At 34.5% G+C, this 14,425-nt stretch overlaps 1 long non-coding RNA gene across 1 annotated transcript in view; it reads left to right on the forward strand.

Annotated features, from left to right (window-relative positions):
- Positions 1 to 267: 267 nt before the first annotated feature.
- The window catches only part of LOC124963327 (uncharacterized), a 47,304-nt gene continuing 33,146 nt past the window's right edge, over positions 268 to 14,425 (forward strand). The window contains exon 1 of the long non-coding RNA XR_007104708.1: positions 268 to 371. This is a non-coding gene — a long non-coding RNA (uncharacterized LOC124963327). The remainder of the gene's footprint in view (positions 372 to 14,425) is intronic.

The raw sequence follows: 14,425 nt of genomic DNA on the forward strand, positions 1-14,425 counted from the left end.
CAAAGATTCACTTTTGGCTATAAGCTAACTGTGAACCCTTAAAAATGAACTTAATGATGTCTACCTCTCAGAAGGGTAACATGTTTTTATTAAGAATTCTTAGTGTGGTGGGTATTTTTTCAAACAGAAAAATTGAGAATGAAAAGAGAAATGTTTCTATTAAGAAAGACATTGATGTGTTTAGAGGTGTTTGTCAGGGCCTATTTTTACCTTTCAGAGCTCCTAATTTTTAAAAACTCCTCCCTTTCTTATTTTGCCTGTGTCTACAGACTTCAGTTGCTCAGAGAAAGTACCTGATGCTAAAAGACAGGAAATTGAACAATGTCACCAAAATGTGCCTGTGTCATCCCTGTTAACAGCTATATGCCTTGGTAAGTTTGATGTTTTCCTTTATGTATATTTTGTAATTTCAAGATTGTTATTGACTTTCTGGGAAGTTAATAAAAAAACCTTTTGGCAAATCATAAACCCAGGCTTTTTTTTATTAAGATGACTAAAATTAGTGTTGGGGTTGTCCTCCTGAGTAAGCTAATAATTATATTTCAATGCTTATTTTATTTTATGCATGTAATATTTAAAGAACAATTCCTGATTGTTATTTCAAAAAGACAAAAAAATACAAATTTTAAAGTAGAAATTTGAAAATGACAGACTTTAAACCTGCCTTATTACCAAGCATTTTAGTTGCCATTTTTGAGAACTTGATTAAAGAAGGATATCTTCTGCCTCTTTTTGATAATAACTTGAGTAACTTCATCCACTAGTATAGTGTCTGTTGCCTACAAGTATGTCTAAAAAGATGACTTTCTCCCTAAAATATAGATGAAGAATTTCCTCTGCAAATATTCAATATATATAAATTCCATGATCCATAAAAGGAATGTTATTTGGAAGAAATTCTATGTTAGAATTCCCAATTTACTTAATTATTTTAAGCATTAAATAAAAAGTGTGTTAAAAAGCACTGAAGGACTTACCTTCTTATAAAACTATTTTTTAAAGCCCTAACCCAGCGGTTTCCTCTGAGATGCTTGGCCTTCACTACATGGTAGATATTAAGTAAATATTATTAAACTGAAATAAAATGCATACTGAATATCAAATATAAAAAGGAATTCCTTAATTTAAATAAAAAGGAGACAGCTTTTACATCAGATTATTATAAGAAATTGTCAAATGCCAATTGAGCATAAGCCCTTCTCCAGTTGTTCTTGCTCTTTATTCTGGTAACACTTGCTTTTTATCATCTGTAGATAATAATGATAATTAAACAGAAATTTGGAGTTAAGGGAAAAAGTCCTAAGCCAAAATGCAGCTTTCTTCCTTCTCCCCTCCTCTCTGCCTTTTTGCTTGCTTTGTTCAACAGGGCAGTTGCTAAGCTTCTTCCTAACAGCCTGTACTACCCCCACCCCCAAGGAGATTTTGTTAATGGTAAACTTGCTGAATCAAATTTGCTTTTCATGCATTTGCATTTTTTAAAGAGTCTCTGAGGGCTTGTTTCATGTGACTATGGGGAAAGTGTGCTTCTGAAATTTCATCCAAGTGCATAAACTTTAAGGCCCTGGGAATTAAGTCCCTCCCTTACAGGAAGTCAGCAATCCTGGAGGAAGGAAACAACTAAAAAAGATATGATGTTTGGGCACCGCAATCTCAAATTTAGCCACTCACCAAAACCTTTATGGTTTTAACCCACAGCACTGGCCTGTAAGTCCAAATGTCCAGGGCTAATTAATATAATTATTTTTTTCTAATTGCACTAGGCCCTTCAATTGTTTTTGTTGTTGTTAACTGTAGTAAAATACACACAGAACTTGGCATCTTAGCCATTTTTAAGTATGCATTCACATTGCTGTGCAACCAGTCTTCAGAACTCTGTTCAGCTTGCAAAACTTTATACACATTAAACAACAACCTTCCATTCCCCTCTCCGTCAGCCCCTGGAAACCACCATTCTACTTTTTGGTCTTTACGACTGTGACTATTTAGGTACCTCCGATACAATGAATCACACTCTGTCTTTTTGTGACTGGCTAATTTTACTTGGCATAATGTCTTAAGGTTCACCCATGTGTCAGAATTTCCTTCCTTCTTGAAGCTGAACAATATTCCATTGTCTGTATGTACCAATATCCTGCTTATCCATTCATCTGTCAATGTACACTTGAGTTGCTTCCACCTTTTGGCTATTATGTATAATATTGCTATGAAAATGAGCATACAGCCTTCATTTATTTTAGAATGTGATTGCTGTAAATTAAGACCACAGCACACACTGAAGGAAGGAAAGGCAATAATAGCTAGTGCTTATTGAGTACTTACCTTGTGCCAGGCACTGTGCCACACATATCATTGGTCTCAACTCTGACAGATGCACTCTTATTACTGTCTTTTCATAAAAGTAAAAACTGAAGTACAGAGAGGTTGGTTAACTAGTTCAAAGTCACTCAGCTAATAAGTCACTAGCTACAATTCTAGAAAATGCAGCCAGAGTCTGCCCTCAGAGAAATCATGGAATCTGTATTCCTGGAGCCACAGCCGAGCACCCTAAGGCAAAAACTCCTTGAGAGCTGCACAGTCTGGCCTGGGCTATAGAGCACTGGGAGCCATCGAAACCAGCTCTGTCACCACCTAGCAACAGGACCTTTAAAAATCCCCGAAAGGGTCATCTATGAAAAGAAAGGTTTATCAAGTATGCTGTGGTCTATAGTTTCCAACAATCCTTCATTCTGTATGAAATTTATTATCTAACACTTTATGACTTGGTTATTTCACCTACTTGAAGATAAGTAGGTAATTTAAAATTTTCAAATACATGCTAAATTCTCCAAGTTTATAATGAATAGTTTTCCCGATGCTTATTCTACTAATATTCAAATTATTCCTTAATATAATATCATTTGTACCCCCATAAAAAACTTACAAGAAAGGATACAAAGACAAGTCAACAGGAATGTATGAGGTAAAATGTCATTTCTCTTTCAGAAGAGTCAGGTGTGCCCACCCCAACAAAAACCCAATGGAATTGAACAAATTATGTTATGTTCAAGTACAAATATGTAACAACATATCCCACTATTATGTATAATTATAACTCATGGATTTAAAAACAAAACTGGAGAGGAGGGAACAGTGTTCATCTAAATACATTCACATAATTAGGGTTATATAATTTCCACCACCTGCCATTGAGGGAAATGAGAAGGATAAGTCTGAGTTAATTAACATTTTCCTCTTCATAGTCAAAATTTATCACTTCATTGATCTCTAGAAAGGTGGACCTGAGGACCCTCATTATCATAAATAGTTTAACCAACTCTTTTGGTTCTATGGTTGTAAAATTAGGTTGTAGATCATTCTGTATTCATTTTCATAGCACAACCCTAACTGGCTGTAATGAATGAATTTGTACCCAAGGAAATAAAGGGAAACTATTTCAAGAACAAAGTTTATAAAGACCTTTAAAAACCTGGAGGTCTAAAGAGCAGCATTTGAATGCACAGGTCTAATTTATCAGTAGGTGCATGTTCTCAAATTCAGGAACTACACTCACCAGGAATGACTCTCAGATTCAAGAGAAGAATGGCTGTGTCATTTGACTGCTGTGCAAATCCAGTGGCAAATGCTTACTTGACCAAAATTCAGGTGTTTCAAATAGAGTTCAGGCATGTGATTGAGCAGGTCTGCAAAATTTTTCAGGGATGGCTATAGATAAACTTCAATATTAAATGAAAAGAATGTTTTCATTTTCTGTTAGCCACCATTTACAGCAGGATAGACAGTTTTATTTTAAACCAAATTATGGAACATGGGAAGCATCCTCCATATTCCAATTTATGAATTTGCTATCTATATTCACTTTCAGCCAAGAAAGAGAATTCTATGATAAATAGTGCATCTTCCTTCTGTGCTTTCAAAAGATGCAAATTTTGCTAACCAAACAGAAGAGGGAGCTATCCATCTGGAAATTAACCAGTTCTTTCAAAATAAGTCAAGTAAATATAAAAAGAAGGATAGTCTATTATGATCAAGTCTTAGGTAGTTCTGTATTTTATAGCAACCCTTATAATTTCTGGTACATTCAAAATGAGGAGAGAACTAACGATAAAGGCAAAAACATGGAATTAATTAACAAAGAGGCAAAATACACAAACCTTTAAAAAGCCAACTAAAAATACACTCAATATTTTATGGTTTATCTCACATCTTCTAGAAAAATATAGACTCAGAACACACCCCCAAAAAGGCCAAAACTATATTCTGTGGCTATACATACTTCTATCTAATACTATCTTCCTATTGATCACGATCGTAAAATGAAACTTTGCCTTTAAAATTAATAACATCTGGAAATAATGGCAAAAAAGGAAAAAAAGAAAAAAAAAAAGAAAAAAAGAAAAAGAAAAAACTGTTGGGCTGCATCTGTCCTGAAAATGCTATGTAATAAGATTTACTTAATATATTTGAAAGGAAAAAAATGTTTTGTTCCCCAATTTGTTGCAACATCTGAAAGTTCATGAGGTTATGACCCCTCTTTAAGAAAGCATCTCCCACCACCTGCAAATACCCAGGAAAAGCAGTTGGAAACAATAAAACACGTGCTAGTTAACGGTTGCCAGGGAAACGGTTCTGGTTCACCAATCAGAAGGCCTGCTCTTCCCAGTGGCTTTGTCCGAGGGAGACATGCGCCAGCTGTTAGTGAATAACCATTGTTATAGATCATCAGGAAATCACAGTCAGCAGGCAACCCAGCCCCACTGGAAGTTTATTTCTCATATTTGTTCATCACCAGGGCAATCCTCCACCTTTAAAACATCCCCTTAGGCTGGGTTAACTAAATAACACCCTGCATGGCAGGATCATTTAAAGGAGGCAAGTTGCAAAATGGTCTTTTTGCGCAGCAAACAGATTTCTACCTTTGATTCCAAGAACGTCATCCCCCTGTCCCCTTCGCTTTCCAGTGTCAATTACAGGGCAATATCTGAAGGAAGCCGGGTTGGGTGCTTTTCCTTCTTTCCTTGATTGGCCACTCAGATACACACACCCCACACTTCAGGCACCAAGAGCTTTCACACCATCCTCCAAGAACTGTCAAGATCATTGGCAGTTCTCCCTGCTGAAGAGAACAGAATGATTGGCAACTGAGGCACTCTACAGAGGCAGTTTGCAGCCATAAGAGAGGGCTGAGAGGACAAAGCCCTGGGTCCCTTCCTACAACATGCACACTTCAACCTTCTGAACAGCCTTACTGTTATCAAATTTATACTTTTTATAAATTTAAATGTTATAGATTTTCTTTGAAATGAGATAGTGCTGCTTAAAAACTAATGAATGATAAACCTACCCAATTACCAGACTCATTTTAAAAGAGACACCTAAACTTCTATTTTTGGACCCTCACATTAGATTAGAAGTCACAACTTGACCTTAGCAAAAATAAAAGGATGAACAAATAGAAATTTTAACAACTCTTCTTAGTCTGTCTGAAGATTGAGGTGACAGAGCACTGTCCCACTCACCAAATTGGAGACAAGCAAATACAGAGAATCCCAGCTTACTAGGGCAGAAACTTCCTTGAGAACCAGTGCTGGGTAGGAAAACCCAAATTCCAATTGCTACAGGATACAGGATCACTGTGGATAGGTCTGAGAGTTAAAAACTCCAGAAAGACCCAGTCATGGTGACACCTGTCCCCCCCCCACACACATACACACACACCACACCTAACTGTGGAGGAGAAAAGATAAGAATTGCATCTGACTGCTTCTAGAAACCATGCAAGAAGAGTAGTGTGGAAAATATTCATTGAGAGAGGAAAGATCCAATCTAGAATTCTGTACCAAGTGTGTGAAATTGTCCTTTCAAAAGTAAAGGCAAAATAAAGACTTTTTGAAACAAAAATTGATAGAATTTGTTGCCAGTAGACCCACCTTGCAAGAAGTGTTTAAAAGTTCTTCCAAGAGAAGAAAATGGTATAGTCAGAAACTCAGATCTAAATAAAGAAAGGAAGAGCATCAGAAAAGGAATAGTGGAAGGTAAAATAAAAGCTCTTTCTTATTAATTGATTTAACATATAGTTTTCAAAATGATAGCAACTGTGTATTCAGCTATGTACACCTGTGTGTTTTATTCATAAATGCCCACAAATAAATATGCTTATGCATTTTTAGGTAATGGCAATGATATATGGAACAGAATGAAGGAATTAGGAATATTTATTATAGAGTATTTGCATTATCCATGAAGCTGTATTGCATGAATTGAATTTGGATTAATAGCAAATGTTATGTCAGTATGTTGTAAAACCTAGGGCAACTACTTTAAAAAGTAAAAAAAAAAAAAAAGACATCATTGATATGCTAAAAAGGAGCAAAATTGAATCATGTAATGCTTAAACTGTAAAAGAAGTATGGAAGACACAAATCAAAATGAAGAGCAAGGGCAACAAATAGTAACATTATTATTGTTTTAAACAAATAGAAAAGAATAACAAATATGGTAGTTATTACTCAACTATAACAATAATCACTTTAACCATCCATGGGCTATATACCATGGTCACTGTCTACAAACAAGAGAGCTCGCCAAAGTGGATCCAAGAATGACCCACTACTTGTTCTTGTCTACACGAACCCCTATTTAAATATAAAGATATGTAGATTAAAGTGAATGTGTGGCAAAAGATATTCCATGCTAACACTAATCAAAGAAACACAAGTAGTTATACCAATTTTATACAAAACAGGCTTAGAGTAGAGAGTGTTACAGGGAATAAAGAGGGGTATAAACATAATGATAGCCCCCAAAAGGAATAAATAATAATCATTAGCACATATGCATCTAATAAGAGAGTGCCAAAATATCTGAGAGAAAAAGCTGATTAGACCTGCAGGAGAAATAGATTGAATCCACTATTATAGTTGGAGAGTTTCATGCTTCTTTATTAGTAATGGACAGATCTAAGAAGTAGAAAATCAGCAAGGACATAGATGAACTCAAACAATTTATTCAATAATAATGATACATCCTTCTGGGTCTTACATGGACATTACCAAAACAGACCCACGTTCTGGACAAAAAGCATACCTTAAAAGCTTTAAAGAATAGAAATCAAACAATGTATACTATCTGCCACAGAGAAATAAATTAAAATCAGAAACAAAGATAGTGGCAGGTAAAACAAAACCCATGGTATGAAATATATTTCTGAGTAAATTATGGATCAAAGAATGAAATTAAAAATATTTCAAACTCAATAGAAATGAAAATACAACTTATCAAAATTTGCAGGATAAGGGTGGGAATGTAGCTCAGTGGTAGAGTCCTTCCCTACCTTGCTCAAGGTCCTGCATTCAGTCCCCAGTATTGGGGGGAAGGGGAAGAAATGCAGGATGGGTGACAGCAGTATGTGGAGGGAAATTTATAACATTAAATGCATATGTCAGAAAAGAAGAAATGCCTAAAATCAACAATCTAAGTTACACTGTAGCAAACTGTAAAAGAAAAATAAATTAAATCCAAAGTAAGCAAGAGAAAAGAAATAATAAAAAGTAGAGAAGAAATCAGTGTAACTGAAAACCAGAAATCAGTAGAAAAATTCAATAAAACCAAAAGTTGGTTCTATGAAAAGATCAATAAAATTGATCAATCTCTAGACAAACTGAGGGGGGAAAGATAAGATTAATATATCAAATGTAAGCACTAAAATCAGAAATAAGAGACATCACCAGAGACCCATGAGCATTAGAAGGATACTAAAGGAACATTATGAATAACCACAAATTTTATAATATAGATGAAATGGACCAATTCCTTGAAAGAGACAGCCTGCCAAAAATCACCAAGAAGAATAGACAATTGCAACTACTTATATCTATTCATGAAATTGGTCAATAATTAACACCAGAAAGCAAACAACCCACATGGGGTTCACTGGTGTCTTCTATCAAACATTTAAGGAAGAAATTTTACCAATTCTCTGAAATCTCTTGCAGAAAATAGATGCATAGGGAATATCCACTAACTCATTCCTAATGAGTTAGCATTAGGAAGGTAGCATTATCCTAACACCAAAACCAAAGAGAAGTTTCAAGAAAACTACAGATGACTACTTCTCAAGAAAGTATTAGCAATCAAGTTCAACCATGTATGAAAAGATTATACTCTATGAACCAACTGGGATTTATCCTAGGTATGCAAGGCAGGTTCAACATTGAAAATTAATTTACATAATGCATCACATCACGGCTAAAGAAGAAAATCACATAATTATATTAATAAATGCAGAAAAAGCATTTGACAAAGTCCAAAATTCTTTTGTGGTAAAACTCTGAAAACTGGGAAAAGAGGAATTTCTTCAACTTTATAAAGAACATTTACAAAATACCCAGTTATCATACTTAATGGGGAGAAACTTGGACATTTCATACTAAGATCAAGGAATAAGACAAGAATGTCCTCATTCACCACTTCTTTTCAACACTGTACTAAAAGTCATAGCTAATGCAATAAAACAAACAAAAAAAGAAAAAGGAAAATAACACATTTAGAGCAAGAAACTGTTTGTACAAGAACGTCTATCTATAAAGTCTGAAAGAATCAAAGAAACTCCTAGAATAAGCAATTGTAGCAAATTTTCAGGATATAAGATAAATAAATAAAAGCAAATCACTTTCCTATACACTAGCAAGGAACACTGGAATTTGACATTAAAAACACAGTACATTTACGTAAACACCCCCAAAATGAAATACTTAGGTAAAAATTTAACCAAAGATGTGCAAGATGAGAAAACTACAAAATTCTGATAATATATATCAAGGAACAACTAAGTAAATGGAAAGATGTAACATGTTCATGAACAGAAAGATTCAATATTGTCAAAATATTAGTTCTTCTTAACTTGATCTATGGATTCAACACAGTCCCAATTTTAGCTATAACACCAAAGTTATGACCCATGAAAGAAATACTGAAAAACTGGACTTTATCAAAATTTAAACTTCGGCTCTTGAAAAGAAGATGTCAAGAGATCAAGAAGATAAACCACACAGACTAGGAGAAATACTTGTAAAAGACACATCTGATAAAGGACTGTTATCCAAAATACAGAGAGAACTTTTAAACTCCATAGCAAGAAAATTAACCCAATTAAAAATGTGCCAAGGTCCTGAATAGACACCCCACCAAAGACAATATGGTAAGTAGAATGTGAAAGATATTCTGTATCTTATATTACTGGGCAATTGCAAATTAAAACAATGCCATACTTCTATTAGAAGTACCGAAATTCAGAACACTGAAAATACCAAATGCTGGCAAGGATTTGAAGCAACAGGAACTCATTGATAAGAGAGCAAAATTGTACATACACTTTGGAAGAGAATTTGTCAATTTCTTACAAAACTCAACATACTTGTAGTACATAGTAAAACAATCATAGTTCTTGCTATTTACCAAAAGGAGTTAAAAACATGTCCACATAAAAATCTATGCTCAGGTATTATAGCAGTTTTATTCACAATTGCCAAAACTTGAAAATAACCAAAATGTATCTCAGTAGTTGAATGGATAAATAAACTGTGATACATCTAGACAAAGGAAATTATTGATCATTAAAAATAAATGAGCTACCAAGCCATGAAAAGACATGGAAGAAACCCAAGTGTATATTATTAAGCAAAAGAAGGCGACCTGAAATGACTATATATACTACCACATGATTCCAATAATATTACACTTGAGAAAAGGCAAAAATATGGAGACAGTAAAGAGATCAATGGTTGCCAGGAGCTATAGAGGGAGTAGGGATGGATAGAGCACAGAGGATTTTTAAGGCAGTGAAACTATTCTGTATAAGACTACAATGTTGGATACATATCATTATCTATTTGTCAAAAACCCTACATAGAACACCAAGCATGAACTCTAATGTAAACTGTGGACTTGGGATAATGATTTGTAATTGTAGTTCATTTATTGGAACCACTGGTGGTGACCGTCAACAGTGGGGAAGGTTGTACATATGTGGGGAGAGGGTCTCCAGGAACTCTGTACTTTCTAATCCCTTTTGCCATGAATCAAAAAATGAATCTTAAAGATTTTTTTTTTAAAAGACTTCTGATATCCACATTTTGGAAATTTAGGTTCAAGAGATTTTGGTTGGGACTTGGAAATCTGTTTCATAAATCCAGGATATTTCCAAAGTTCAATCAGGGTTGAGAATCACTGGGTAGATCTTGACCTGATGTTTCAAAAATGTATGTATGCTGTTTGATTTTTTCAGACTTTTAGTCTGTGCTAGGAATAGTCTTATAAATTTATTTGTATGAATATGCCAATATTCGACAGTGCTTATGTATGAGACATTTGTGTTCATGACGTGATATTTATTTACCCACATGCTTAAACAAACAGGAGCCCTGTATTATAGGCTGCCTGTTTCTAAACAGCCTAGTCACAGAGGCAACCAAAAGGTTGAGGCTATTCCAAAGCTGTGCTTCATCCACCCCTTCACATGAAGCAAAGAAAGGATCAAGATGAAAAATCAGGGACAGGCGACTGATTCCATCATTCACAGTTTAGTTTCTCCTTCAAAAGAACATATAATAACTTTGACCAGGCTTCTACAAACATGTGTAAACAAAAAGCATGATTTGAGAAGAGAAAATGAATAATGGCATAAGAAGCCTTGTCTTTCTTACATAACCATGTATACTAGTCCCATTCCTTGGAGTTAAGAAGAATAGACTGAGAATCATGGAGTTCCCAGCAGAAGTCCCTCCTTTCTGCATAACCCAGAAAAATGCAGTTCTCTATTTTTAAAAGGGTGGAAATGTTCTCCCTTGAAGCCCAGATGTTTTTCTATCTTTCTAAGCTGCAATTACTTCAACACATGATTTTAGCTCCACTCACATCAGATCAAGGCCACCTGTTATATCCTCTACACACTTAGAAGAGATTTAATGTTAAGTTTGTATTTATGGTTTATTTAGAAAAGTCACAAAGCAATTGAGAGGATACATTTAAAGTAATCTTGAGGTCCAAAGATGTGTATAGGGTAGATTAACAGATAATCAACACACTGTGTTGTGTAAACATAATCAAACCTAATTTGTGATTCATGGCTACATAAATTTGGATATAACCCAGGACTAAAAAGCTCATCTGATATGCAACTATATGCCTGAGGACAATATAACATCATAGGACTTATAAAATTATAAATTCCACTCCTAAGTCAAATATTATGAAAATGTGCATTATAGTGTATTTTACTATAATATTACTTTTTCCCCAAATGCCTTCCCTTTCCCCAAGTGTCTTCTTGTCCCAATTGGATTGCTCTATTCTACTGATCTCCCTTTCTATTACTGTAATTTTAATTAACATGTGTGTGTGTGCACACACACATGGGATTCATTGTGGTATTTGTATACAGACGTAACAGTAGATTTCATTCCCCAGTACTTCCCCATGCCTGCCCCTCCTCCCTCCCTTCGTCTTCATCTCCTTCACTTTTCCACTAGCCTTCCTTCTATTTCATGAGATCCCCACCCCCCCCATGCACATGTGCACTTCCACATAAGAGAAAACATTGGACTGTTGACTTGAGTCTGGCAAATTTCACTTAGCATGATGTTCTCCAATTCCATCCATTTACCTGCAAATAATTTCCTTCTTATTTATAACAGAGTAAAACTTCATTGTGTATATATACCACACTTCCTTTATCCATTCATCTGTTGATGGACACCTAGCCTGGATTCCACAAATTGGCTATTGTGAATTATATTGTTATAACATTGGTATGCATGTATCACTATAGTGTTCTTATTTTTAGATCTTTTGGATAAACATCAAGAAGTAGAATTGCTGGATCATATGGTGGGTCCTAGTCTATTGAGAAATCTCCATACTGCTTCCTAAAGTGATTGTACTAATTTGTATTCCCACCAAAATGTATAAGTGTACCATTTACCCCACATCCTCACCAGCAATGATTGTTCTTTGTATTTTTGATGATTGTCATTCCAACTGGAGTGAGATGAAATCTCAGTGTAGTTTTAACTTGCGTGTTGCTAATTGCTAAGGATATTGAACACTTTTTCATATATTTCTTGGCCATTTGTATTTCTTTTTTGATAAATGTTTCTTTAGATCTTTTGCCCATTTATTGAGTGAATTATTAGTTTTTTCAGTGTTAAGTTTTTTTAATTCTTTATATATTCTGGATATAAATCCCCTGTTGGAAAGGGATTTTTATTTTGTCTTTTATTAGACCTTCTCTTGCCTAATTGCTCTGATAGAGTTTCAAGAACTATACTGAGTACTTATGTTTTGTCTTGTTTCTAATTTTAGAGGAAGGCCTATACTTATTAGCAAGATTGATAATATATTGAAAATGTCTCTTGTTTTATTGTTATATTATAAAAATGTTATATTTCTGAAATCAAGTCTGTTCACTCTATCAATAAAAATGACTTGATATATATACATACACATAAACATATATCACCTTTCTAATGATAAATAAGCATTTGCAAAAAATCTTCAGTAAGTAATGGTCATTCAGCAGTAAATGTTTATTGAGCACTTACTATAAGCCAGTAACTATACTAAGTACTGGGATATAGCAGGGAACGAATACACAGCAGTCCCCATTCTAGTGAAATGTGGAAATAAATATATAGTTAACATTGGGAGGAAAACATGTTCTAATGAACAAAAACAACATTGTAAAGTTAATGTCACAATATTTTAATTGAACTTCTGAAGTAATATTTCATATTATTATTATTTTAACACTTTAAAAATAAGTGGCAGGTGATGTTATTTATCATAAGAGAGTGATTAGGTGGAAGAGAGGCAAGAAATGAAAAGTGAGAAGTATACCTCCTCATTCTGCTCATCTTCTCACCTCTTATAATTACTTAGGTATAACTAAATTAAGGAAGACACGGAGAAACCTAACCACAAAGTCTAATATGTAGATATAGTTGCTTGAGACTCAAGGATATGAGTTTACCCATTCTGTTTTAGCCACACTGTTACAAATGAGATTGGTTGTGGTATGGAGAAGCTTCACTCTCCCCCCTTTCCTTCATTCTCCATGGAGATGAGTGGCAGAATTAGAGTGTACATCAGTGCTAACTTCTATCTGAATCCCAACTACAATTCTTACTTCCATCAATTTCAATCTTGAATAAACATGCTTTTCAATATCTAGCAGGACAAGAAAGAGCACTATAGAACAAAGACAAATTTTTCCCCCTAAATATAATTTCAAAGTGGCAGACTGGAAAATCTCTGCAGGCAAATGTGATGTCACTGAAGAAATCACACACTTACCAGTAGAGATTCTTCAGTCTGACAGCTTCAAGCATCGAACCATTTCAACAACTGTGCCTTCCTGCATATGTTTCTTGGAATAAATCTACCCAAATAACCAAGGGATAACTAATTTGTTGAACTTTGGCTTCATCTAACAAAGAAGAGAACATGCCTCATGATGGCAGGATCTCACCAATTAAACTGTAAAATACAAAGGTTGTTTGTGACGTTGCTTCAAGTACTAGTGACCAAAGTGTGACCCCCTGCGTTAGCATCAGCAGCATCACCTGGGAACCATTTAGAAATGCAATTTCTTAAATACACCCAGGCCTCCTGAATTGAAAATGACAAATGGGCCCAGCAACCTGTATTCTAACAAGCCTCTCTGCTAATGCTGCTTTATGCTCAAGTCTGCAACCACTGGTTTAAAGTAAAACAAAAGATTAGAACACTGAACTCAGAGATCCTCTGATGTTATATAGTGTATGAAAAAAATCAGACAAAATAATACATATTCATAAAGATATTGTTGTCCAGGATGCATTTCTTTCCTAAAGTGATGATCTTAATAACAAACATAAGCATTAACAATGAAAAGAATTATCTTCCTTTAACTCTTATTTTGCCAATGGAATTGCAGAGCTCTGCTTACTTCCTTAGAAATAAAGAGTTAAGAAATCTTATTTAGGAGGAAAAAAACGTTTTCATGTTTGGGAGGATTAAAAGGGTACTGACATCATTCAAGTCATGAGCCATAATTCTTATTAGATTTATTGCTACATTCTTCACACAGCTTGGAAAGTTATTCCTAAGAGCACAAAATATGCACTTAGACTGCACACAGAGAAGGAAAATGCTCTCACAATGAAATTATTTTAGGCTGGTCCAATAACACTTGAAAGACTCAAGACTTATTCTCTATGTAATGTATCTTGGCAAAATAAGTGATGACTTTATAAATTTGTCTGTTTCAACATCCTTTATAATTTGCCCTCTAAATAGTTAAATTTGGCTACAAATGATCTAATTTATGTATCTTTAAAACTTTTTCCCTTTTAAATATTATAAAAATTGCAGGGTAAAAAGTATTTAAAAA

The sequence above is a fragment of the Sciurus carolinensis genome, chromosome 13 (assembly GCF_902686445.1).
Source record: "Sciurus carolinensis chromosome 13, mSciCar1.2, whole genome shotgun sequence".
In the NCBI taxonomy this organism is placed as follows: Eukaryota; Metazoa; Chordata; class Mammalia; order Rodentia; family Sciuridae; genus Sciurus; species Sciurus carolinensis.